Here is a 26,874-nt window from a genome sequence, read left to right as displayed (position 1 = left end):
TCTCCAGTAATACATATTCTTTGAACACTTTGATATTCATGTTGCTCTGAAATGCCACTTTTGTGGTAATTTTGAAAAGAAATACCTTCTAAGATCAACTTTCTGTTACAATTGAGTGAACAGAGGTCTAAGTCATTGTCTTCCTTAAGTATAATAAACTCTGCAGGATAGAATTCTCCAAAGTGTTCTTTGATGTAAAAAAATATAGGGAAGTTAAGACATGTGTGTACGGTGTAGTATCAGACAGGGAGAAGACAGTTTTGTGAGTGTGAAATGAGTATGAATCTAACAGTCCATTTTCTGTAGCAAATGTGTAGTATTACACATGTGTTCATTGAATTGTAACAGAAATTTGATCTTAGAAACTGTCTCACTATCAAAATTACAACAAAAGTGGCATTTCAGGACAATACATTCAGAAATGTTAAAACTGGGTGTATAACTGGAGAAATCATTTGTTTCAACTTCTACTGAAAGGAGTACTTTGAGTGTTATAAACACTGAAGAAATTATTTTCTTAAGTCTGTTTTGTTGTGAAAATTCTCATTTCAGAGTGATTGGTAAGCACTGAAACCATTCATTACCATTCAATCACAGAAATATGCACTTGGTTAGAGAAAGTGGACCATTGAATTCATACTCAGTTTCACATTCGCAAAACCACTTTGTCCAATCAGGTGTTACACAGTACATACATGTCTTATCTTTCCAAATCTTTTTACAGTTAAGAATACTTTGCCAGTATCTGTAGTGCAGGATATTATTCTACTTAAAGATACATAGTGTTATGCCTCTGTTAATTCAGTTGTAACAGAAAGTTGATTGTAGAAGGTCTTTCACTATCAAAATTACTACGAAAGTGGCATTCAGAACAATACTTCTGCAGAAATTTTATGACAGTATGTATTACTGGAGACACCATTCATTTCAACTTTTTCTGAAAGGAGTACATCGACTGAGCATCATAAACACTGAAGGAGTTATTTTCTTAAACCTTTTTTTTTTCTACAGAGTCTCATTTCAGAGTGATTTGTAAGTGATGAAACAGTTCATTACCGTTCAATCATATTGAAATACACTTGTTTACAGAAAGTGGACTGTTAGATTCATGCTCTGATTAACATTCACAAAACTGTTTTCTCCAGTCAAGTACTACACAGTACATATATGCCGTATCTTCCCTGTTGTTTTTACAGGAAAAAATACTTTGGAGGGATCTCTACTGCAGAGGTATATTCTACTTAACCATGACATAGTGTAAGTCCTCTGTTCACTCAATTGTAACAGAGAGTTGACCTTAGAAGATCTTTCAGTATCAAAATTACCACAAAAATGGCCTTTCAGAGCAATGCTTCTGCAGAAGTGTTAAAACATTACGAATTACTTGAGAAACCATTCATTTCAACTTCTACTAAAAGAAATACATTGACTAATGTTATAAACCCAGTTCAAGGTGTTTTCTTAAACATGACTTGCTCAAACTAGTTTCACCTCCAAGCGATTTGGAAACATTGAAAAAAAAATCATTACCATTCAGCCCTGGCTGGCGTAGCTCAGTGGATTGAGTGCAGGCTGTGAACCGAAGTGTCGCAAGTTCGATTCCCAGTCAGGGTGCATGCCTTGGTTGCAAGCCATGACCCCCAGCAGCTGCACATTGATATTTCTCTCTCTCTCTCTTTCTCCCTCCCTCCCCTCTCTAAAGATAAATAAATAAAATCTTTTAAAAAAATCATTACCATTCAATCAGAGAGAAATGCACTTGTGTACAGATAGTGGACTGGTATATTCATACTCTGTTTCACATTCAGAAAAGCATTATCTCTAAGTCAGGGACTACACGTACGCCTTATCTTCCATGTTCTTTTTACAGGCAAGAATACTTTGGAAGGATCTCTACTGCAGAGGTATATTCTACTTAAAGATGACATAGTGTTAGTCCTCAGTTCACTCAATTGTAACAGAAAGTTGATCTTAAAGCTCTTTCACTATCAAAATTACTACACAAGTGGCATTTCAAAGCAATACTTCTACAGAAGTGTTAAAGTAGTTTTTATTTTGGACAAACCATTCATTTGAACTTCTACTGAAATCCGTACATTGATTGATGTTATAAACCCAGTACAAAGTGATGTCTTAAATCTGTTGTGTTAAAAAAAAAGTCGCATTTCTAAGTGATTTGGAAGAATTGAAACAGCTAATTACATTAAATCAGAGTAAAATGACTTGTTTACACAAAGTGGACTGTTAGATTCATACTCAGGTTGCATTTACAAAATTGCAGGTCAGGTACTACAGAGTACAAATGTATCTTATCTACCAAATTCTTTTTACAGGGCACAATACTTTGGAGCATCCTCATTGCAGAGATTTATTCTACTTAAAAATGAAACAGTGGTAGGTATCTGTTCATTCAATTGTAACAGAACATTGATCTTAGAAGCTCTTCCACTATCAAAATTACCACAAAGTGGCAATTTCATTCAATACTTCTACAGAGGAGTTAAAACAGTATGTATTACTGGAGACAGCATTTATTTCAACTTCTTCTGAAAGGAGTATATTCACTGAACATCATAAACATTGAAGAAATTATTTTCTTAAACCTGTTTTTTTAAGATTCTCATTTCTGGATCATCTGTAAGCATTGAGACAATTCATTACTGTTCAATCAGAGAGAAAGCACTTGTTTGCAGAAAGTGGACTGTTCAATTCATACTCAGTTTTACATTCACAAAACTATTTTGTCCAATCATGCATTACATGGTACCTGCATGTCTTATCTTCTCAATTCTTTTTACAGGTAAGAATACTTTGTAGTTATCTGTACTCCAGGGTTGGGTTTTTTTTTTCTACTTAAAGATGGCATAGTGTTAGGCTTCTGTTACTCAGTTGTAATAGAAAGTTGATTTTAGGAGCTCGTTCAGTATCATAATTACCACAAAAATGGCCTTTCAGAACAATACTTCTTCAGAAGTGTTAAAACAGTATGAATTACTGGAGACACCATTCATTTCAACTTCTACTAAAAGGAATATATGGACTAATGTTATAAACTCAGTATAAGGTGTTTTCTTAATCATGATTTGTTCAAAAGACTCTCATTTCCAAGTGATTTGGAAGCACTGAAACAGCTATTACTGTTTAATCAGAGAGACATGCACTTTTTACAGAATGTGGGCTGTTAGAGTCATATGCAAGTTTACATTTAAAAATAGTTTTCTGCAGGTCAGGTACTACACATTACACATATGCCTTATGTTCCCACTTCTTTTTTAAAGGAAACACTCCTTTGGAGGGATCTGTACTGCAGAGGTTTATTCTACTTAAAGATGAGATAGGGTTAGGCTTCTGTTCACTTAATTGTAGCAGAAAGTTGATCTTTAAGCTCTTTGACTATCAAAATTACTACAAAAGTGACATTTCATAGCAATACTTCTATGGAAGTGTTAAAATAGGATGTATTAGTGGAGACAACTTTCATTTCAACTTCTACTGAAATGAGAAGATTGATTAATGTTATAAAACCAGTAGAAGGTGTTTTCTTATATCTGTTTCATTCTAAATAAAGGCATTACTAAGTGATTTGAAAGTATTAAAACAGTTCATTACCTTTCAGTCAGAAAGAAATGCACTTGTTTACAGAAAGTGGACTGGTAGATTCATACTCAGTTTCACATTCACAAAACCATTTTTTCCAATCAGGTATTACACAGCACATGCATGTCTTATGTTCCCAATTCTTTTAACAGGCAAGAATACTTTGGAAGTATCGGTACTGCAGGCCTTTATTCTACTTAAAGATGACTTAGTGTTAGGCCTCTGTTCACTCAATTGCAACAGAAAGTTGATGGTAGAAACTTGTTCAGCATCAAAATTATCACAAGAAAAATGGCCTTTCAGAGCAATACTACTTCAGAAGTGTTAAAACAGTATTAATTACTGGAGATACCTTTCATTTCAAATTTTACTGAAAGGAATACATTGACTAATGCTATAAACCCATTACAAGGTGATTTCTTACACCTGTTTTGTTCAAACAAGTGACATTTCTAAGTGATTAGAGGGGTTGAAACAGTTCATTACTGTTCAATCTGAAAGAAATGCACCTGTTTACAGAAAGTGGATTCTTCATTCATACTCTGATTCACATTTACAAAAACTTTTCTGCAGGTCAGGTACTATACAGTACATGCATGTATTATCTTCCCAATTCTTTTTACAGGTAGGAATACTTTGGAGGTATCTGTAATGGAGGGGATTATTCTACTTAAATATGACATAGTTTAGGCCTCTGTTCACTCATTTGTAACAGAAAGTTAATCTTAGAAGCTCTTTCACTATCAAAATTACTACAAAAGTGGCATTCAGAACAATATTTCTACAGAAGTTTTGAAACAGTGTATATTACTGGAGAAACCATCCATTTCAACTTCTGAAAAGAGTACATTGACTGAGCATCATAAATACTGAAGTTATTTTCTTAAAGCTGTTTTGTTCTACAGAGTCCAGTTTCAGAGTAATGTGTAAGTGTTGAAACAGTTCATTGACATTCAATCAAGAGAGAAATGCACTTGTTTAGAGAAAGCAGGCTGTTAGACTCATGCTCTGATTAACATTCACAAAATCATTTTCTCTAGTCACATATTACACAGTACACTTATGCCTTATCTTCCCTGTTGTTTTTATAGGAAAGAATACTTTGGAGGGGTCTCTACTGCAGAGGTGTATTCTACTTAAAGATGACATAAGGTTAGTCCTCTGTTCACTCAATTGTAACAGAGAGTTGACCTTAGAAGATCTTTCAGTATCAAAATTACCACAAAAATGGCCTTTCAGAGCAATGCTTCTGCAGAAGTGTTAAAACACTATGTATTATTGGAGACACTTCATTTCCACTTCTACTGAAAGGAGTACATTTACTGAGCATTATAAACATTGAGCAAGTTATTTTCTAAACCTGTTTTGTAAAAAAAAAGTCTCATTTATGAGTGTTTTGGAACATTGAAACAGCTCATTACTGTTCAGTCAGAGAGAAATACACTTGTTTACAGAAAGTGGACTGTTAGATTCATACTCAGTTTCAATTTTACAAAATCTCTTTGGCCAGGTCAGGTACCACACAGTCCATGCATGTCTTATCTCTGCAATTCTTTTTACAGGTAACAATACTTCGGTGGAATCTGTACTGCAGAATTTTATTCTACTTAAAGATGACATAGTGATTCATGTCTGTTCACTGAATTGTAAGATAAATTGATCTTAGAAGCACTTTCACTGCCAAATTTACCTGAAAAGTGGCATTTCAGAGCAATACTGTGACAAAAGTGTTAAATCTGTATGTATTACTGGTGTCACCATTCATTACAAGTTCTACTGAAAGGAGCACATGGGCTAATATAAACACTGAACAAGATGTTTTCTTAAACATCTTTTGTTCAAAAATTCTCATTTATAAATGATCTGGAAGCATCCAAACAGTTCATTACCATTCAATCAGAGAGAAAAGCACTTGGTGATAGAATGTGGACTGTTAGATTCATACTCAGTGTTACATTTATAAAACCATTTTCAGCAGGTCAGGCACTACACAGTACACAAATGTCTTATCTTTCCTATTATTTTTACAAGAAACAATACTTCTGAGGAATCTGTACTGCAGACGTTTATTCTACTTAAAGATGACATATTGTTAGGTGTCTATCCACATAATTGCAACAGAAAATTGTTCCTAGTAGCTATTTCACTATTTAAATTACCACAAACATGGCATTTCAGAGCAGGACTAATAAAGAAGTGATAAAACAGCATGTATACTGGAGACACTATTCATTTTACTTCTACTGAAATGAGTACATTGACTGAGCAGTATAAACGCTGAAGAAGTTATTTTCCTAAACCTGTTTTGTTCAAAAGAGTCTCATTTCTGAATGATCTGTCAGTGTTGAAAAAGTTAATTATTGTACAGAGAGAAAGGCACTGGGTTACAGAGAGTGGACTGTTAGATTCATACTGAATTTCACTTTTGCAAAATCACTCTCGGCAAGTCAGGTACCAAACAGGACATGCATGTCTTATCTCCCCAAGTCCTTGTACAGTTAAGAATACTTTGGGGGAAACTGTACTGCAGAGGTTTATTCAACTTAAAGTTAATATAGTCTTAAGTATCTATTCAGTCAATTGTAAGAGAAAATTTGTCTTATATGCTCTTTCTCTACCAAAATTACCACAAAGTTGGCATTTTAGAGCAATACTTTTACAGAAGTGTTGAAACAGTTATATTATTACAGATGCCATTCATTTCAAGTATTACTAAAAGGAGTACATTGACTAATATTATAAACAGTTTAAGCTGTGTTTTTTAACATGTTTTGTTCAAAGCATTCTCATTTACGAGTGCTTTGGAAGCATTCAAACATTTTTTTGCTGTTCAATCAGAGAGAAATTCACTTGGTTACAGGAAGTGGAGTGTTAGATTCATACTCAGACTTTCACAAAACCGTTTTTAGCAGGTGAAGTACTACATTGCATGCATGGTTTATCTCCCCAATTCTTCTTACAGGTAAGAATACTTAGGAGGATTCTGTACTGCAGATGTTTATTCTACGTATGAAGAGATAGTGTTTGGCATCTGTTCACTGAATTGTAAATGACGTTGATCTTAAATGTCCTTCGCAACCAAAATTACCTCAAAAGTGGCGTTTCAGAGCAACACTTCTACAGAAGTGTTAAAACAGTGTGTATTACTGGAAACACCATTCATTTCCAAATTCTAGTGATAGGAAAACTTTGACTAAGTGTTAAAAACACTGTAAAAGGAGTTTTCTTAAACCTGTTTTGTTCAAAAGAGTCTCATTTCCAATTGATTTGGAATTGTTGAATAAGTTCTTTACCATTCAACCAGAGGGAAATGCACTTGTTTACAGAGAGTGCACTGTTAGATTCATACTCATTTTCACATTCACAACACTGGATTTTCCAAGTCAGGTAAAACAGAGAATATGCATGTCTGTTCTTTTCTATTCTTTTTCAGGAAAGAATATATTGACCAAATCTGTACAGCAGAAGTTTATTCTACTTTACAGATGACATCATCTTTGGCATCCATTCACACATTTGAGGACACAAAACTTTTTCAGAAGCTCTTCATTATCAAAATTACCACAAAATTGGCATTTCAGAGCAATAGTTCTAAGTGGTAAAATAGTATGTATTACTGCAGACACCATTAGTTTCAACTTCCACTGAAAACAGTACACTGAGTGAGCTATATAAACAGTGCAGAAGTTGTTTGTTTAAATCTGTTTTGTCCAAAAGAGTCTCAATTCCAAGTGATTTGGAAGCTTTGAAACACTATATTACCATCCAATCAGAGAGAAATGCTCTTGTTTACAGAAAGTGGACTGTTAGATTCATACTCAGTTTCACATTCACAAAACTGGTTTCTCCAAGTGAAGTACTACACAGTACAGGCATGTCTTATCTACCCTATTCTTTTTATAAGAATACTTTGGAAGAATCTTTATATCAGGCATTTATTCTTCTTTAAAGATGACATCATGTTTGGCATCTTTTCACTCTACTGAGGACAGAAAATTGATTTCAGAGCTTTTTCCCTATCAAAATTACCACAAAAGTGGCATTTCAAAGCAATACTTCTACAGAACTCTTGAAAACAGTATTTATTACTGGAAATACCATTCATTTCAACTTCTACTGAAAAGAGTACACCGACTGAGCATTACAAACACTGTACAACATGTTTGCTTAAAACTGTTTCATTCTAAAGAGTAACATTTCTGAATGATTTGGAAGCTTTGAAATAGTTCATTACAGTTCAATTAGAGAAAAATGCACTTGGTTACACAAAGTGGGCTATTAGATTTATCCTCAGTTTTATATCCACAAAACCATATTTTCTAAGTCAGATACAACACAGGACATGCGTGTCCTATCTTCCCTATTCTTTTTACAGGAAAGAATAGTTTGGATGAATCTGTACTGCAGAGGTTTATTCTACTTTAAATAGTCTTTGGAATTTGTTCAACCATTTGAGGACATAAACTTTATTTCAGAAGCTCTCTCCCTTTCAAAATTACCAAAAAGGTGGCATTTCAGACTAATACTTCTATAGAATTGTTAAAAGAGTATGTATTACTGGAGACAGCTTTCATTTCAACTTATACTGAGAGGAGTACATTTACTAAGCGTTATAAATATGGCACGATGTGTTTGTTTAAACCTATTTTGTTCAAAAGAATCTCAATTTCGAGTGACTTGGAACCTTTGAAACACTTCATTACTGTTCAATCAGGGAGAAATGCAGTTGGTTACAGAAAGTGGACTGTTAGATTCATACTTAGGTTCATATGCAGAAACCATTTTCTACCAGTCAAGTACTACACAGTTCACACTTGTCTTATATTCCATATTCTTTTCACAGGAAAGAATACTTTGGACAAATCTGTACTGCAGAGTTTTTTCTACTTTAAAGATGACATAGTATTAGGCATTCATTCACTCATTTGAGGACAAAAAATTATTTTGGAAACTGTTTTTGCTATCTTAATAACCACAAAAGTAGCGTTTCAGGGCAACACATGGACAGAACTATTAAAACAGCATGTATTACTGGAGACACCATCCATTTCTACTTCTAATGAAAGGAGTTCATTGACTGAGCATTATAAATACTGCAGAAGGTGTTTGCTTAAACCTTTAAAGATGACATAGTATTAGACATCCCTTCACTCATTTGGGAAGAAAAAATTGATTTTGGAAGCTCTTTCTGTATCAAAATAATCACAAAGGTGGCATTTCAGAGCAATAAGTGGACAGAACTATGAAAACAGTATGTATTACTGTAGACAACACTCATTTCAACTTCTACTAAAATGAGTACTTTGAGCGTTATAAACACTGCAGAAAGTGCTTCCTCAAAGCTGTTTTGTTCAAAAGAGTCTCATTTCTGAGTGATTTGGAAGAGTCGAAACAGTTCATTACGGTTCAATCAGAGAGAAATGCACTTGGTTACCAAAAGTGGGCTATTAGATTCATAATCAGTTTTACATTTACAATACCATTTTCTCTGAGTCAGGTACTACACAGTAAATGTATATCTTATCTCCCCTATTCTTTTTACAAGAAGAATACTTCAGAAGAATCTACACTGCAGGTGTTTATTCTCCTTTAAAGATGACATTGTGTTTTGCATCTTTTCACTCAGGACAGAAAATTGATTTCAGAGCCCTTTCACTATCAAAATTCCCACAAAAGTGGCATTTGAAAGCAATACTTCTACAGATCTCTTAAAATATTATATATTACTGGAGACGCCATTCATTTCAACTTCTACTGAAAGGAGTACATTGACAGAGCATTATAAACACTGCAGAACATGTTACTTAAATATGTTTTTTTGTGAATCATGCTTATTCCTGTGTTATTTGGAAGGGTTGAGACAATCCACTAGTGTTGTATGAGAGACAAAAGCACTTAGTTACAGAAATTGAGCAGTTAACTTCACAGTCATTTTCACACTCACAAAACCATATTCTCCAAGTCAGGGATTACTCAGTACCTGCATGTCTTATCTTCTCTGTGCTTTTTTATAGGAAATAATACTTTGGGGGAATCTGTACTGCAGAGGTTTATTCTGCTTTAGAGTTGACATAGTCTTATTCATCCATTTAGTTATTTCAGGGCAGAGAATTGATTTCAGAAGGTCTTTCACTATGAAACTTTCATGATAGTGATATTTCAGAAAGATATTTTAACAGAATGCTGAAAATAGTATGTCTTATCTCAAGCACCACTCATTTTATCTTCTGAGATGAGTACATTTACATGGCATTAAACTCTGCATATGAATTTTGTTGGGAACTCACATCATATGAAATATTCTAATTTCCTTTTTTTTTTTTGAGGGATTCAAACACTTCACTACCATGTTATCTGAGTGAAAAGGACTTGGAGCTCCCAAAATGTGCTGTTAGATTTGTATTCATGGAGACATTTACGAAATTGTAGTGTCCAAGTCTGTACTTACATATGTACATGCACTTTATACACTGTACATGTGTGCCTTATCTGGGCTACACCTTTCTACTGGAAATAACAACTTAGAGAAAACTACTATAGCAGCTTATTTTCCTCAAAGCTTACATGGTCCTACATATTCTGTACCTCATTTGCTCTGAAAAAACAATTTCAGCAGCTCTTTCTCTAACAAATTTATCATGGAAGTGATTATATTTCAGAAAAATACTTGCACAGAATGCTGAAAACAGTACGTGCTATCTGAGACACATCTCATTTCATCTTCAACTGAAATGCCATTGACATGGCATTAAACACTGTAGATGGCTGTTGCTGGAAACCCCATGCAGATTAAATATTCTCTTGCCGGAGTGATATGGAGGGATACGAACACTTCACTACTGTGTTATCTACAAAAATCATATAGTGTGTTTATAATGCCATGTGAATATACTCATTTCAGTAGAAAAAGAAATGAGTGGTGTCTCTGATAATATGTACTGTTTTCAGCACTTGTTCTGAAGTATCTTTCTGAAACATGATCATTTCAGAGGAAATTATAATAGTGAAAGAACTACTGAAATCACTTTTCCATGGGCAAATGAGTGAATAGATGCATAGGACTATGTCATGTTTGCAGTAGAGTTTTCTACTAAACCACAGTATTCTCCCAAATATTCTTTCTAGGAGGCAAGCACAGTTCAACTATGAAATGTATGTACAGTGTACTACCTGAATTCTATTTTACAGGTTTATGAATGTGAAAGTGAATATGAACATAATATTTCAATCTCAGTGCTCCAAGGGCATTTCACTCTAATAATACAGTAGTGAGGGATTTGAACCATGCAGATTACTTTGGTATCCAAATATTTGGTATGAGGCAGGTTTTCTGGTAATCCCATCTTCAGCATTCATAATGACATGCAGAAGTAGTCATTTCCATAGAAGATGAAAAGAGTGCTATCTCAGATAATACGTACTGCTTTCAGCACTTCAATGGAAGTATCTTTCTGAAGGATGATCACTTCCATAGTAAGTTTGATTTTGAAAGAGCTACAGAAATCACTTTTCTGTCAGCAAATGAGTGAACAGATACATAGGACAATACCACCTTCAAAGTAGAATAAGTTTCTATAGTAGAGATTTCTCCTATGTATTCTTTCCAGCAAAAAAGTGTAGCCCAACTAAGACATGAATGTACAATTTACTACCCGACTTGAACAACACATTTTTGTCAACGTCAAAATGAATGTGAACATAACAGTTTACTTTGTTCTCCAAGTCCATTTCACTGTGATAAAACTGTAGTGAATTCTTTGAACTCCTCCAAATCACTCGTGAATGAGTGATGCAGACACCAGCCCACAGTGCCTGCGTCATTATGGATGAAATGAGACACTCACACAGACTACCAAGGCTGGTGAAGGAAAAGGTACAGCATGGCTTTTCTCTCAAGGAAAGCAAAAGCCTTGGCCCTTGCCATGGCTGGCCTTTATTGGGTTTCTTGGCACATTACCTGATGGTCCTCATTTACTGTGCACAAGTTCACTTTAGGTGGTTACCTTTTACAGAAAACAAAGGAGCCAATGCCACTAATTACATCACAGAAAAGGGATATTTGCTAATGAAAAGGGAAAAGTGGTTGAACCTGTTACTCTCCAAACTGGGGAGTTTTAGCATGGATTTTAGGAAGTTACAGTAAGCACTTGCTGTCTCAATTCAGGGTGAGTGAGTTTTAGCAAAAGAAGACTCAAAGAGGCCTAGGCATATTGCAGGCCTGATTCCCCATGGGAGAACTTATCCATGTGCATGGGTCCTGTGCATCTCTGAGTGGGAGCTGGGCCCATGCCACACAGAATGGTCTCCTACAAATGAGAATATTTCAAATAATGCACATTTTTATAGAAATCCATCTGCACCATTTATAATGGCATGCGGAAGTAGTCATTTAAGTATGAGATGAATATTAGAGGTGTATGAGAACAGTTTACAGCACATATTTTGAAATTTCTATTTGCAGGGCTTGTCAGGCAAGGCATAGGTGCTCATTTCAGTATATGATGAATTTTAGTGGTGTATGAGATCATAACTGCTGTTTTCAGAACTTCTGTTGAAGTGTCTCACTGATACATGATTACTTCAGTGTTAACTGTCATAGTGAGACAGGTATTGAAATCATTCTTCCACAGGCAAAGATTCTTAAGCAGATCTAGGAAGAAAACAGAAAGACATTAACCTCAGAAGAATCAAATATCTAGCTTTATGCATCCTCCATCCCTCCCAACCCCCACAGTGAGGCAGAGAAAAATTTATCTCAAGAATCTTCTCTATATAGCTTTTACGTGGTCCTTTTTAACTGGGTGCAAATTAAACCAACCTTAATCATCTAGCTATGATGGATTCAACATCCTTTAATTAGGATGACAGCCAGCCACACAGTCCCCATTCCCTCTCTTGTCCAGTTATTCCCTTGTGATTAATATCTAAAAGGCTTCTCATTTATGTATTCTAGATCACATAAAGTTAAAGATACTCCACATGATATGTCCAAATATCAGATAGGCAGACATTCTCATCAGACACTTGAGTAATATATATTCTTGACACTATTTACAAAAGGGGAAATAAAGACCCAGGGCATTGGAAGACCTCTAAGAGCCCTCACAGAGGGGGGTTTCTGAGGGGACTGGTGTTGCTGCTCTCACTTAGGGGCAGCCGTGTCTGATCCACTGATGACTCTGATGATTCTCTGTGACTGGCCTGAGATTCCTGCTGAAGATAGAAAAGAAAATGTATATTCTCAAAGGCAGCAGAATTGTGGGATTTGACAATGGAGATTTCTGTTTCCAATCCACTGGTGAGAAAACTGAGTCTGAAAAGTTTTTGGGTTTTTCTTTGAAAACACAAAGTACAGGGCATGGCACCAATAACACATCTTTTTAATTCAAAAGTTTTTATCACAAAATCACAAATATGAAATTCTGTAACAGAACAATATCACATTCAAGCACACTATATGATGTTTTATATGAAATGTTCAAGTTAAAACTATAAACTAGTACACCCATATTATTATGGTACCAACCACACTTAAGCAGTTGCCAATTCTGCCAGATGCTGTATTTTCAGGGATAGTTTTTGTACCTCAGGATTTGGGCTTTAAATTTCAGACCAAGAACCAAGGAACATGTAGAGTATTTATTTAATCATTTATTTATTTATTTAGTATTGAATGTGTATGGTTGACATTCACTAATATAATTTTATATAGATCTCAATAGTACAACTTTATTATACATTATGTGGATATATTATTGTGCTCACCATCCACAGCAAAGTCTTTTTATCAGCAATTAATTATTCTTACCCTCTTCTAATTTGCTCTACCCTTCTTCCCTGCTTTGATCACCATATTTTTCTCTTTGTTTATGAATTTTTTTCTGATTAATTTTACTCTCTATGTATAAGCCATGTTCCAAACCCAATTCCTCTGATATTTGTCAGACTGTCTTCACTATCTATGACTCCATTTGTATTTTGTTTGTTTTGTTTATAAGCTTATAAATATAAGTGAATTCATGTGGTAGTTTTCTTTCTCTGACTTGCTTATTTTACTAAGCACACTAAGTAAAGGCCGCCACACTAAGGCCATTCCCATTGTTCCAAAAGTTACCTTTTCTTTATATTTATGGCTGTGGAATATTCTATTGAGTACATACCCTCATGCATTCTTGTTGAGTATACAGATTAATGCAGGGACGAGACAAAACACTATATAGTTTCTTCAAAAAATTAAAAGTTAAGCTGCCTAATAACCCAGCAGTTCCACTTCTGAAAATCTATGTGAAGAAAGCTCAAACACTAAACCAGAAAATGTATATGCACCACTGTGTTTATTGCAATGTTACTTACAATAGCCAGTATCTGGAAGCAGCCCAAGTGCCCATCAGTACAAGAGTGGATATAAACATGAGCTCTTGATTCTGATCTATTGTTTTACATGTCTGTTTTTGTGCAAATACTTTATTGTTTTTATTATTAGAACTTTGTAGCATAGTTCGAGATCAGGACAAGCAATATCCTCAGCCTTATTCTTTTTCTCAAAGCTACTTGGAACATTTAGGGCCTTTTCTGGTTCCATGCAAATTTGAAAATTATTCAATCAAATCCTGAGAAAAATAACATTTGCATGTTGAGAGGGACTTCACTGAACCTGAAAATTGACTTCCGACGGACAGTCATTTTAACAATTTGAACTTATCAATCACTTCACACATTTTTTTCTTGTCTGTAAACTTTTTCAGTATCTTATAGTTTTTTTCATTATCTTATAATTTTGGTAGTACTTGTTTTTACCTTTTTGCATACATTAATTCCTAAATAGTTAATTCTTTCTCATGCCAGTGCAATGGAATTACTTCATTTATTTCTTCTTTGGATTTTTAAATATTCTTGTATTGTTGTTCAATTACAGAGGTCTGCATTTTCCACACATGACTCCCCTGACTCCAGCCAAACCTGCCTCCCTCCCTTGCTCACAAACTCTCCCTTGTTTTTTTTCCATATGTCCTTTATAATAGTTGCTGAAAACCCTTTCCCCATTATACCTTCCCATTTCCCCTCTGGTTACTGTCAGATCATTCTTAATTTCAATGTCTCTGGTTATATTTCATTCTTAATTTCAATGTCTCTGCTTCCTTTTTTCTTTTGTTGATTATATTTCATTTAAAGGTGAGATCATATGGTATATCCATCACCACCCAGCTTATTTCACTTAGCATAATAACCTCCAGTTCCATTCATGCTGTCTCAAACCGTAGGAGCTCCTTTTTCTCTGCTGTGTATTATTCCATTGTGTAAATGTAGCACAGTGTTTGATCCACTCTTTTACTGATGAGCGCTTACATTGCTTCCAATACTCAGCTATTGTATGTGTGCTGCTATGACCATTGGGGTGCATAGGTCCTTTTGGGTTGGTGTTTCAGGGTTCTTAGGATATAATCCCAGCAGTGGAATTGCTGGGACAAAAGGAAGTTCCATTTTTAGTTTTCTGAGGAAATTCCATACCGATTTCCACAGTGGCTGCACCAGTCTACATTTTCACCAACAGTGCACCTAGGGATCCCTTTTCTCCACATCTTCTCCAACTCTTGTTTGTTGATTTGTTTATTATGGCCATTCTGGCTGGTGTAAAGTAGTATCTCATTGTGCCTTTAATTTGCATCTTTCTGATGGCCAAAGATGCTGAGCATCTTTTCATATGTCTCTGGTCCATCTGTATGACCTCCTTGGAGAAGTGTTTATTCATGTCCTTTGCCAATTTTTAATTTTTTTTTGTCTTTCTGGAGTGGAGTTGTGTGAGTTCTTTGGAAATCAAACACTTCTCTGAGGTGTTATTAGCAAATATGTTTTCCCATAAAGTGGGTTCTCTTTTCATTTTAATGCTGTTTTCTTCAGCCATGCAGTAGCTTTTTAATTTGATGTGGTCCCATTTGTTTATTGTTTCCTTTATGTCCCTTGTTTTAGGGCACATATCAGTGAAGATGTAGCTGCGTGGAATATCTGACATTTCCTGCCAAAGTCTTCCTCTATGACTTTTATGGTTTCAGGACTTATATTTACATCTTTTATCCAGTTTGAATTTATTTTTGTGTATGGTGTAAGTTGGTGATCGAGTTTCATTTTTTGGCATGTAGCTGCCCAGACCTCCCAACACCATTTCTTGAAGAGGCTATTTTTACTGCATTTTATGCTTCTTCCCCCTTTGTCAAATATTAATTGACCATAGAGAACTGCGTTTATTTCTGGGCTCTCTGTTCTGTTCCATTAGTCTATATGTCTGTTCTTATGTCAGTATCAGGCTGTTTTGATTCTGGTATCCTTGTAGTACAGTTTGATATCAGGTATTTTGATCTGTCTAACTTTGTTCTGTTTTCTCAAAATTGCCACAGCTATTCAGGGTCATTTATGGTTGTATATAAATTTTTGAAGTGTTCCTTCTATATCTGTGTTACTTTAATAGGTATTGCATTGAATCTATAAATTGCTTTGAGTATTATGGACATTTTGATGATGTTAATTCTTCCAATCCATGAACACAGTGTATGTTTCCATTTGTTTGTGTCTTCCTTGATTTCTTTCTTCAGTGTTGTGTAGTTTTCTGAGTACAGGTTTTTACCTCCTTGGTTAGGTTATTCCTAGGTATGTTATTTTTCTTGTTGCTATGTCAAACGGGATTTTTTTTCCTGATTTCTGTTTCTGATATTTCATTGTTGGCATACAAAAATGCCTTAGATTTCTGAATATTGACTTTGTATCCCACTGTTTTGCCAAATTCATGTATTAGGTCAAGCAGTTTTTGGTGGAATCTAAAGGATTTTCTGTGTACACTACAAAGACAGTTTTGTTTCCTTTTTTCCAATTTGGATGCCTTTTATTTCCTTTTCTTGTCTGATTGCTGTGGTTGGACTTCTAATACTATGTTGAATAGAAGTGGTGAAAGTGGACAACCTTATTTTGTTCTTGAACTTAGTGGGGAAGTTTTTAGTTTTTGCCTATTAGGTTAATGTTGGCTGTGGGTGTCTCATATATGGCCTTCATTCTGTTAATGAATGCTCCCTCAATTCCCACTTTGCTGAGTGTTTTAATCATAAGTGGGTACCGTATCTTATCAAATGCTTTTTCTGCATCTATTGATATGATCATGTGATTTTTGTCTTTGTTTTTATGTGATGTATTATTGTTGGGGTCCACCCTGCCTGGTTTCAGGAAGCTGTAACCTCCCATGGCTAAGGCTGAGTTAGAGGCCTCTGAACCAGGAAACACTAAAGAGACAAGCTTATCTCACTGGTGGGAGTGCTGCCTCCTCCTTGCCTGGCCCCCATTGCTTGGCCGGTTAGCCAAAGATGGGTAACATTTCTTAGGAGAGAATGGATCTAAGACTGGCACGATCATGTGGGAAAGGCCCCCCAGGGAAGAGATTCAGGGGGCTTTGGAAATGAGGGGGTGATCGACCCCTGCCCCCTAAACTTTGACAAAGCCTGAGTCCTTGTTCTGGCTGTGAGAAATCCAAATCTCCCAGCTGCCTTTGTCTCCTCTGCCCAACTCAGGCCTGTGGATATAACAAGGGGCAGTGCATTCCAGACCAGAATCTGTGGGCCCCCAGAGTAATTAGACCTGGGGCATAGAATATGCAAGATCTTGTGAAACCTGCTTGCTGAGGATGCTCTTGAATTAGAATATGAAGGCATGGGCAGGAAACAAAATTAGCTTTTAGGTCCTGTAGTTTTTAGGTGGTAAAACCCCAAACTCAGCATGAGCCCTTTTAGCTCTTTGAAAGTACACTCGTTTGATATTCCCTGACGGACTGTAATCAACAAACTGTATCTGTATTCTTAATAAAAACCTGCTCAGGTGGGAAGACGCAGTGCTCCTCCCTTGAAAGAGTGGCCGTTCTGTTCCTATTTCTCCACAGGACTTAGTAGTCTGTGTGTATGTTTCTCATGTCTTGAGCATCTCCAGCATTCATGGTCCCTGCAGCTCAGTAACTGCCTCATATTATGTTTATTGATTTGAGAATATTGTACTACCCTTACATCCTTGGGTTGAATCCCATTTGGTCATGGTGTATGATCTTTTTAATACATTGTTGGATGCAGTTTGCCAATATTTTGAAGAGGATTTTAGCATCTCTGATCATCAGCAACATTGGCCTGAAGTTTTCTTTCTTTGTTGTGTCTTTATCTGGTTTTGAGATTAAAATGATGCTGGCTTCATAAAAAGAGTGTAGGGGTCTTCCATCTTCTTGGATTTCTTGGAATACTCTGTGAAGGATAAAGGTTAGCTCTTCTTTAAATGCTTTGTATAATTCTCCATTGAATCCGTCTGGTCCATGGTTTTCATTTCTTTGGAGTTTTTTGGTTACTGCTTCAATTTTGTTAGCTGTTATTGGTCTGTTCAGGCATTCTACTTTTTCTACATTCAGTTTTGGAAGATTATGTTTTTCTAGAAATTTGTGCATTTCACCTAGGTTTTCAAATTTCTTGGCATATAGTTCTTCATAGTAATTTCTTACAATTGTTCATTTTTCTCTCCTCTTTCATATCTGATTGTGTTCATTTGGGTTCTATCTTTTTTTTTTCTTGACGAGTCTCCTTCAAGGCTTGTCAATTTTGTTTATCTTTTTAAAGAACCAGCTCCTGGGTTTACTGATCCTTAGAATTGTGCCTTTAGTCTCTATGTCATTTAATTCTGCTCTGATCTTGGTTATTTCCTTCCTTCTGCCTTCTCTGGGCTGTCTTTGTTGTTGTTCCTCTAGTTCTTGTAAGCATAAGATTAGGTTGTTTATTTGAAATGTTTCTATCTTTCTTAGGTTGGTCTCTAGCAATATGAACTTCCCTCTCAGGATTGCCTTCATCGTGTTTCATAGGTTTTAGATTGTCATGATTTCATTTTCATTCCCAGAAACTTTTTCATTTCTTTCTTAATCTCATTCTTGACCCATTCATTGTTTAATAGCATGCTATTCATTCTCCATGAGTTTGAGTGTTTTAGGTCTTTTCCTTGAGGTAAGTTTCTAGTTTCAGTTCCTTGTTGTCAGAGAAAATGCTTGATATGATTACAATTTTTTTGAATTTTTTGAGGCTTGTTTTGTGTCCTATCATGTGGTTTATCTCTGAAAATGTTCCATGTGCATTTGAAAACAATGTGTATTTTGCTTCTTTGGGATGAAAGGCTCTCTATATATCAGTGAAGTCCATTTGATCTAGGGCATCATTAAATGCTATAGGAGAATGGTCTGTGTGGCATGGGCCCAACTCCCACTCAGAGATGAACAGGACTCAATCACATGGATAGGTTCTCACATGGGGAATCAGTCCTGTGTTGCACCTAGGCTGCTTTGAGACTTGCTTTTACTAAAACTCCCTCACCCTGAACTGAGGCAGCAAGTGCTTACTATAACTTCCCAAAGTCTGTGCTAATTCTCCCAAGGACTGAAGTGTAACCAGACCCATTACTCTTATCATTCCCTTGCACTGGCAACATTTTTTTCCACACCCTCAACAATAATCTATAATGGCCGAACCCTAAAACTGGCTTGATAGACTGAATTTACAAGTTTGGGTCCTAGGTGCCCTTGGATGCCCTGTTGTCTTAATCCTTATTTGTGCTTTATGATATATATGAAGGTTATTTTCTTAAGATTGCATTTGGGAACAACAAATAGTAGGTTTCACAGGCTTAACAGCTACAATAATTTCAAAAACAAAAAAAAGGGAAGATGTTGGGAATTGCCCTGCTTGGTTGCAGAAACTGTGAGCCCCCCACCCCACCATGGGTAAGGCTGAGTGAGCAACCTTCCAACCATAAGCCACTAAGGAGACAAAGCTTATCTCCCTGGCAGGGGCGCCACCTCTGCTCCTTTTATTTCACCCTACCTGGCCCCCAATGCTTAATTGCTTAGCCAATGACCAGTATGATTCCTCAAGGGAGGATCAATGTAACACAGGCACAATCATGGGGAGCCCTCAGGGAAGGACTTGGAGGGCTATAGAAAAAGGGAGTGATGGACCCCCACCCCTCAGCTTTGACATAGCCTGAGTTGTCATTCTGTCTGTAAGAAGTCTCCTAATCTCTTGGCTGTCTTACTTCCCCTGCTCTACCTAAGCCTGAAACAATGCTGGTGGTGGGTGCAGCACTGTGCTGGAAAGGGCAGGTTTCCCAGGGTGATCAGGCCTAAGAAAGAATGCATAAAATTCTATGAAACCTACTTTGCTGATACCTCATCTTAAATAACAAGGGTCCAAGCCTGAAATGTTTGTTCCCCAAAGTTTTATGGCCCTTTAACTCTCTGACCTTGACTCAGAATAAACCCTCAGAATTCTTAGAATGTTATCTATGTGATCATTACTGCCTGACAATGATTGGTGGATTTTATCTGAGAATGTGGGTCTTTGGAACTGCTGGTTGCTTGCTGATTATAATAATGCTCTGTGTACTTTGATGTATTTGTGAATTATTTTCCCAGGGTCATGTGAGAGACCAGCAAGAAGCAAGCTTTGTGGGATCTATAGTGGTCCTAACTAAAAACAGGGGGTAAATATAGGAGATCGTTCTATGTGGCATGGGCCCAGCTCCCACTCAGAGATGCACAGGACCCACGCACATGGATAAGTTCTCCCATGGGGAATCAGGCCTGCATTGTACTTAGGCCACTATGAGACTTGCTTTTGCTAAAACTCCCTCACCCTGAATTGAGACAGCAAGTGCTTACTATAACTTCCTAAAATCCATGCTAAACCTGCCCAGTATGGAGTGTAACTGGTTCAACCACTTTTCCCTTTGCATTTGCAAATATCCTTCTTCTGTGATGTGATTAGCGGCATCAACTCCTTTGTTTTCTGTAAAAGGTAAACATCTAAAGTGAACCTGTGCATAGTAAATGAGGACCATCATGTAATGTGCCCAGAAAAGCAATAAAGGCTTGCCAAGGCAAGGGCCAAGGCTTTTTTCCCCTTGAGAAAGAAGCTATGCAATCCCTTTTCCTCCACAGGACTTGGTAGTCCATGTGAATTTCTTGTATCTCATCTACAATGTGGCAGACCCCAAGAGCCAGGGTCCGCATCAAAATGCCACAATATCTTTGTTGGTATTTTGTTTGGAAGATCTGTCCATTTTTGACAGTGGAGTGTTAAAATCCAGTACTATAATTGTGTTGCTATCAATATCTTTTTTGAAGTCCTCCAAGATTCTCTTTATGTATTTCATTGTTCCCATGTTTGGTGCATATATATTTACAATGTGTATGTCTTCTTCATGAGCTCTTCCCCTGAGTATAATAAAGTGACCTTCTGGGTCTTTTTCGTGGCTCTTTATAAAGTCTATTTTGTCCGATATAAGTATTGCTACTGAAGCTTTTTTTTTTTCTATCCATTTGCTTGGAATATCTGTTTCCAGCCCTTCACTTTCATTCTGTGTAGGTCTTTTATTCTGAGGTGGGTTTCTTGTAGGCAGCATATGTGTGAGTCATGTTTTCTTATGCATTCAGCTTTTCTGTGTCTTTTAATTGGAGCATTTAATCCATTTAAGATTATTATTAATAGGTATTTATTCATTGCCATTTTTTTGTACTTGTTGTTCCTCTCTCTTTCACTGTTTTTCGTTCTCTCCTTAAAGCATCTTAAGCATTTATAAGCACTTTTAGCATCTCTTGCAGTTCTGGTTTTGAGGAGGTATATTCTTTGAGGCTTCTTTTATCTGGGAAGCTCCTTATTTGGCCTTCCATTTTAATTGAGAGCATTGCTGGATACAGTAGTCTTGGTTGCAGGCCTATGGTTTTCATTACTTGGAATATTTCTTGCCATTTCCTTCTGGCTTGGAGTATTTCCATTGAGAAGTTAGCTGCTATTCTTATCAGGGCTCCCTTATATGTTGCTTTCTGTTTCTCCCTTACTGCATTTATGATTTTCTCTTTGTCTTGGAATTTTGCTATTTTAATGATGATGTGTCTTGAAATGGACCTCTTTAGGGTCCTCTTGATTGGGTGGGACTCTCTTCATTTCTGGATTTGTATGGCTTTTTCTCTCATCAAATTAGGGAAGTTTTCCATTATTACTTTTTCAAACAGGTTTTCCATTACTTGCTCTTCTTCTTTTCCTTCTAGTATCCCTATTATACGGATATTATTACGTTTCATGTTGTCCTACATTTCCATTAACCCCTCCTGGTTCTTTCTGAGCCTCTTTTCCTTTTCTTACTCTTTCTGGGTGTTTTTTTTTCTACCTTGTCATCCAGCTCACTGATCCAATCCTCTGGTTCATCCAGCCTGCTTTTGATTCCTTCTGCTGTGTTCTTTAGTTCAGAAATTGTGTTCTTCTTTTCTTCTTCACCCTTGTTGATAGTTTCTATTTGTTTTTTCATGTTGATATAGTTTTCAGTGAGTTCATTGTAGTTTCCCTGTAGTTTTTGGTAATTCTCTGTGAGCTCATTGAGCTTCCTTATAACCACTGTTTTGAACTCAATATCTGATAGTTGACTTGACCCTGCTTCATTTAGCATTTTTTCTGAGGCTTCCTCCTTTCCTTTCATTTGGGGATTGTTTCTTTGTCTTCCCATTGCTTGTGAGACTCTTCTTGTTAACCTCTGTTTCTTAAATTCATCTATTCTGACTACTTGGTTTTAATGGTGTAAACTTCTATGCTAGAAGACCTGTGAGATTCAGTGGGGCAGTCTCCTTGATCTCCTGGGATTGCTGGTCTTGGTCTGTCATTTATGTTGGCTATCTGCATGTCTTTAGTGTTTGGTTATTGTTTTCCAGGGTCCAGCCTCAGCGGGTCTCAGGGTCCCCGAAGGAGGAATGACTCAGGGGAAATGAGACAGACACCAGATGTGATGCTGGAGGACAGCCAGGCTCTCTAAACCTGACTGACTTACCGAGAAAAATCACTTTTTATTTTTTTCTTTTTCAAATTTTTTTAATTTTAATCATTGTTCAAATACAGTTTTCTCCCTTTTACTCCCAATCCAGCCGCCCCTCCCAACCCTCCCCACTTCCCTCCCATTACCACCCTCCCCCTAGTTTTTGTCCATGTGTCCTTTAAGTTTCTTCCCTTGAACCCTTCCCAATGTCCCCTGAAATTACCTCTTCTCTCCCCTGTGGTCACTGTCAGCCTGTCCTCTATTTCAGTGTCTTTGGTTATATTTTGCTTGTTTCTTTGTTTTGTTGTTTAGGTTCCTGTTAAAGGTGAGATCATATGGTATTTGTCTTTCACTGCCTGGCTTGTTTTGCTTAGCATAATGTTTTCCAGCTCCATCCAAGCTGTTGCGAAGGATAGGAGCTCCTTCTTTCTTTCTGCTGCATAGAATTCCATTGTGTAAATGTACCATAGTTTTTTGATCCATTCATTTACTGATGGGCATCTAGGTTGCTTCCAGCACTTGGCTATTGTAAATTGTGGTGCTATGAACATCGGTATGCAAAGGTTCTGCTGTATTGGTGTTTAGTGTTCTTAGGATATAGTCCCAGCAGTGGAATTGCAGGGTCAAAAGGAAGATCCATTTTTAGTTTTCTGAGGAAGTTCCATACTGCTTTCCACAGTGGTTGTACAAGTCTGCAGTCCCACCAACAGTGCACTAGGGACCCCTTTTCTCCACAATCTCTCCAACACTTGTTTGTTGCTTTGTTTCTGATAGCCATTCTGACTGGTGTGAAGTGGTATCTCATTGTGGTTTTAATTTGCATCTCTCTGATAGCTAACAATACTGAACATCGTTTCATGTGTCTTTGGATCTTCCGTATGTCCTCCTTGGAGAAGTGTCTGTTCAAGTCCTTTGCCCATTTTTTAAATTAGGTTGCTTGTCTTCTTAGACTGGAGTCGTGTAAGGTGTTTATATATTTTGGAAATTAAACCCTTGTCTGAGGTATCATTGGCAAATATGTTTGCCCATACAGTTGGTTCTCTTTTTATTTTGATACTGTTTTCCTTAGCTGTGCAAAAGCTTTTTATTTTGATGAGGTCCCATTTGTTTACTCTTTCCTTTATGTCCCTTACTCTAGGAGACATGTCAGTAAAAAAGTTTCTGCTGCCCTGGCTGGCATAGCTCAGTGGATTGAGCGTGGGCTGCGAACCAGGCATTGCAGCTTCGATCCCCAGTCAGGGCACATGCCTGGGTTGCAGGCCATGGCTCCCAGCAACCGCAAATTGATGATGTTTCTCTCTCTCTCTCTCTCTTCCTTCTCTAAAAAATAAATAATAAATAAAATCTTTAAAAAAAGTTTCTTCGTGAAATATCTGAGATTTTCCTACCTACATTCTCTTCCAGGACTTTAATGGCATCATGGTTTATGTTGCCAAGTCTTTTATCCACCTTGAATTTACTTTTGTATAAGGTGTAAGTTGGTACTTGAGTTTCATTTTTTTGCATATAGCTGTCCAGTTCTCCCAACACCATTTGTTGAAGAGGCTATTTTTATTCCATTTTATGTTGCTGCTTCCTTTGTCAAATATTAATTGACTGTAGAGACTTGGGCTTATCTCTGGGCTCTCTGTTCTGTTCCCTTGGTTCATGTGCCTGTATTTATGCCAGTACGAGGCTGTTTTGATTACAGTGGCCTTGTAGTATAGTATAGTGTCACGTATTGTAATCCCTCCTACTTTACTCTTCTTTCTCAAAATTGCAGCAGCTATTTGGGGTCGTTTATGGTTCCATATAAATTTTTGAAATGTTTGTTCTATGTCTGTGAAATAAGCCATTGGTATTTTAATAGGTATTGCATTGAATGTGTAAATTGCTTTGGGTAGTGTGGACATTTTGATGATATTAATTCTCCCAATCTATGAACATGGTATATGTTTCCATTCGTTTGTGTCTTCCTTGATTTCTTTCCTGAGTGTTATGTAGTTTTCTGAATACAGGTCTTTTACCTCTTTGGTTAGGTTTATTCCTAGGTATTTTATTTTTCTTTTTGCTATTTCAAATGGAATATTTTTCTTGATTTCTGCTTCTGCTGTTTCATTGTTGGTGTACAGAAATGCCTTTGATTTCTGGATATTGACTTTGTATCTTGCTGTTTTGCCAAATTCATTTATTAGGTCAAGCAGTTTTTTTGGTGGAGTCTATAGGATTCTTTATGTACACTATCATGTCATCTGCACACAGTGACAGTTTTGTTTCCTCCTTTCCGATTTGGATGCCTTTTATTTCTTTTTCTTGTCTGATCACTGTGGCTAAAACTTCCAGTATTATATTGAATAGAAGTGGTGAAAGTGGACAGCCTTGTCTTGTTCCTGATCTTAGTGGAAAAGATTTTAATTTTTGCCCATTGAGTATGATCTTGGCTGTAGGTCTCTCATATATGGCCTTTATTATGTTGATGAATGCTCCCTCTATTCCCACTTCGCTGAGTGTTTTTATCATAAATGGGTGCTGTACTTTATCAAATGCTTTTTCTGCGTCTATTGATATGAACATGTGGTTTTTGTCTTTGCTTTGTTTATGTGATGTATTACATTTACTGATTTGTGAATATTGTACCATCCTTGCATCCCTGGAATGAATCCCACTTGGTCATGGTGTATGATCTTTTTAATGTACTGTTGGATGCAGTTTGCCAGTATTTTGTTGAGGATTTTAGCGTCAATGTTCATCAGCGATATTGGCCTGAAGTTTTCTTTCTTTGTTGTGTCTTTATCTGGTTTTGGAATTAGGATGATGTTGGCCTCAGAAAAAGAGTTTGGGAGCCTTCCATCTTTTTGTATTTTTTGAAATAGTCTGTGAAGGATAGGGGTTAGCTCTTCCTTAAATGCTTTGTAGAATTCTCCTGTGAAACCTTCTGGTCCAGGGCTTTTGTGTGTTGGGAGTTTTTTGATTACTGCTTCAATTTCTTTTGCTGTTATTGGTTTGTTCAGGCTTTCTGCTTCTTTTTCATTGAGTTTTGAAAGATTATATTTTTCTAGAAATTTGTCTATTTCATCTAGGTTTTCAAATTTCTTGGCATACAGTTCTTCCTAGTGATTTCTTACAATGCTTTGTATTTCTGTGGTATCTGTTGTAATCTCTCCTCTTTCATTTCTGATTGTGTTTTCTCTCTTTTTTTCTTGATGAGTCTGCTTAAAGGTTTGTCGATTTTGTTTATCTTTTCAAAAAACCAGCTCTTAGATTCATTGATCCTTAGAATTGTGCTTTTAGTCTCTATGTCATTTAATTCTGCTCTGATCTTGGTTATTTCCTTCCTTCTGCTTGCTCTGGGCTGTCTTTGTTGTTGTTCCTCGAGTTCTTGTAGACGTAGGGTTAGGTTGTTTGTTTGAAATGTTTCTAACTTTTTTAGGTGGGCCTGTATCACTATGAACTTCCCTCTCAGGACTGCCTTCGCTGTGTCCCATAAGTTTTGGATTGTTGTGAGTTCGTTTTCATTCATTCTCAGAAACCTTTTGATTTCTTCCCTAATAACATTCTTGACCCATTCATTGTTTAACAGCATGCTATTTAATCTCCATGATTTTGAGTGTTTTAGTTTTTTTTTCCTTGGGGTTGGTTTCTAGCTTCAGTCCCTTGTGATCCAAGAAAATGCTTGGTATAATTTCAATTTTTTTGAATTTTTTGAGGCTTGTTTTGCATCCTGTCATGTGGTCTATCTTTGAAAATGTTCTGTGTACATTTCAAAAGAATGTGTAGTTAGCTTCTTTGGGATGGAGGGCTCTGTATATATTAGTAAAGCCCATTTCATCTAGGGTATTGTTCAATGCCACAATATCTTTGTTGATATTTGTTTGGAAGGCCTGTCCATTTTTGATAGTGGGGTGTTAAAATCCCCCACAATAATTGTGTTGCTGTCAATATCTTTCTTGAAGTCCTCTAAGACTTACCAAAGTATTTGGGTGCTCCTATGTTGGGTGCATATATATTTACAATATTTATGTCTTCTTGGTGGATTCTTCCCTTGAGTATTATGAAGTGACCTTCTCGGTCTCCCTTTATGGCCCTTTTTTGGAAATCTATTTTGTCTGATATGAGTATTGCTACCCTGGCTTTTTTTTTTCCTGTCCATTTGCTTGGAAAATTTGTTTCCAGCCCTTCACTTTTAGCCTGGGCGGGTCTTTTATCCTGAGGTGGGTCTCTTGTAGGCAGGATATGTGTGGGTCATGTTTTGTTATCCATTCAGCTATTCTATGTCTTTTGATTGGAGCATTTAATCCATTTACGTTTAAGGTTATTATTGATAGGTACTTATTCATTGCCTTTTATGTACGTGTGTTCCTCTCTCTCTCTCTCTCTTTTCCTTTCTTTTATTAAAGCAGTCCCTTCAGCATCTCTTGCAGAGCTGGTTTGGTGGAGGTG

The sequence above is a fragment of the Phyllostomus hastatus genome, unplaced genomic scaffold (assembly GCF_019186645.2).
Source record: "Phyllostomus hastatus isolate PE091 unplaced genomic scaffold, TTU_PhHast_1.1 phas_contig_113, whole genome shotgun sequence".
Lineage (NCBI taxonomy): Eukaryota > Metazoa > Chordata > Mammalia > Chiroptera > Phyllostomidae > Phyllostomus > Phyllostomus hastatus.
Note: the sequence above shows the minus strand (reverse complement) of the source record.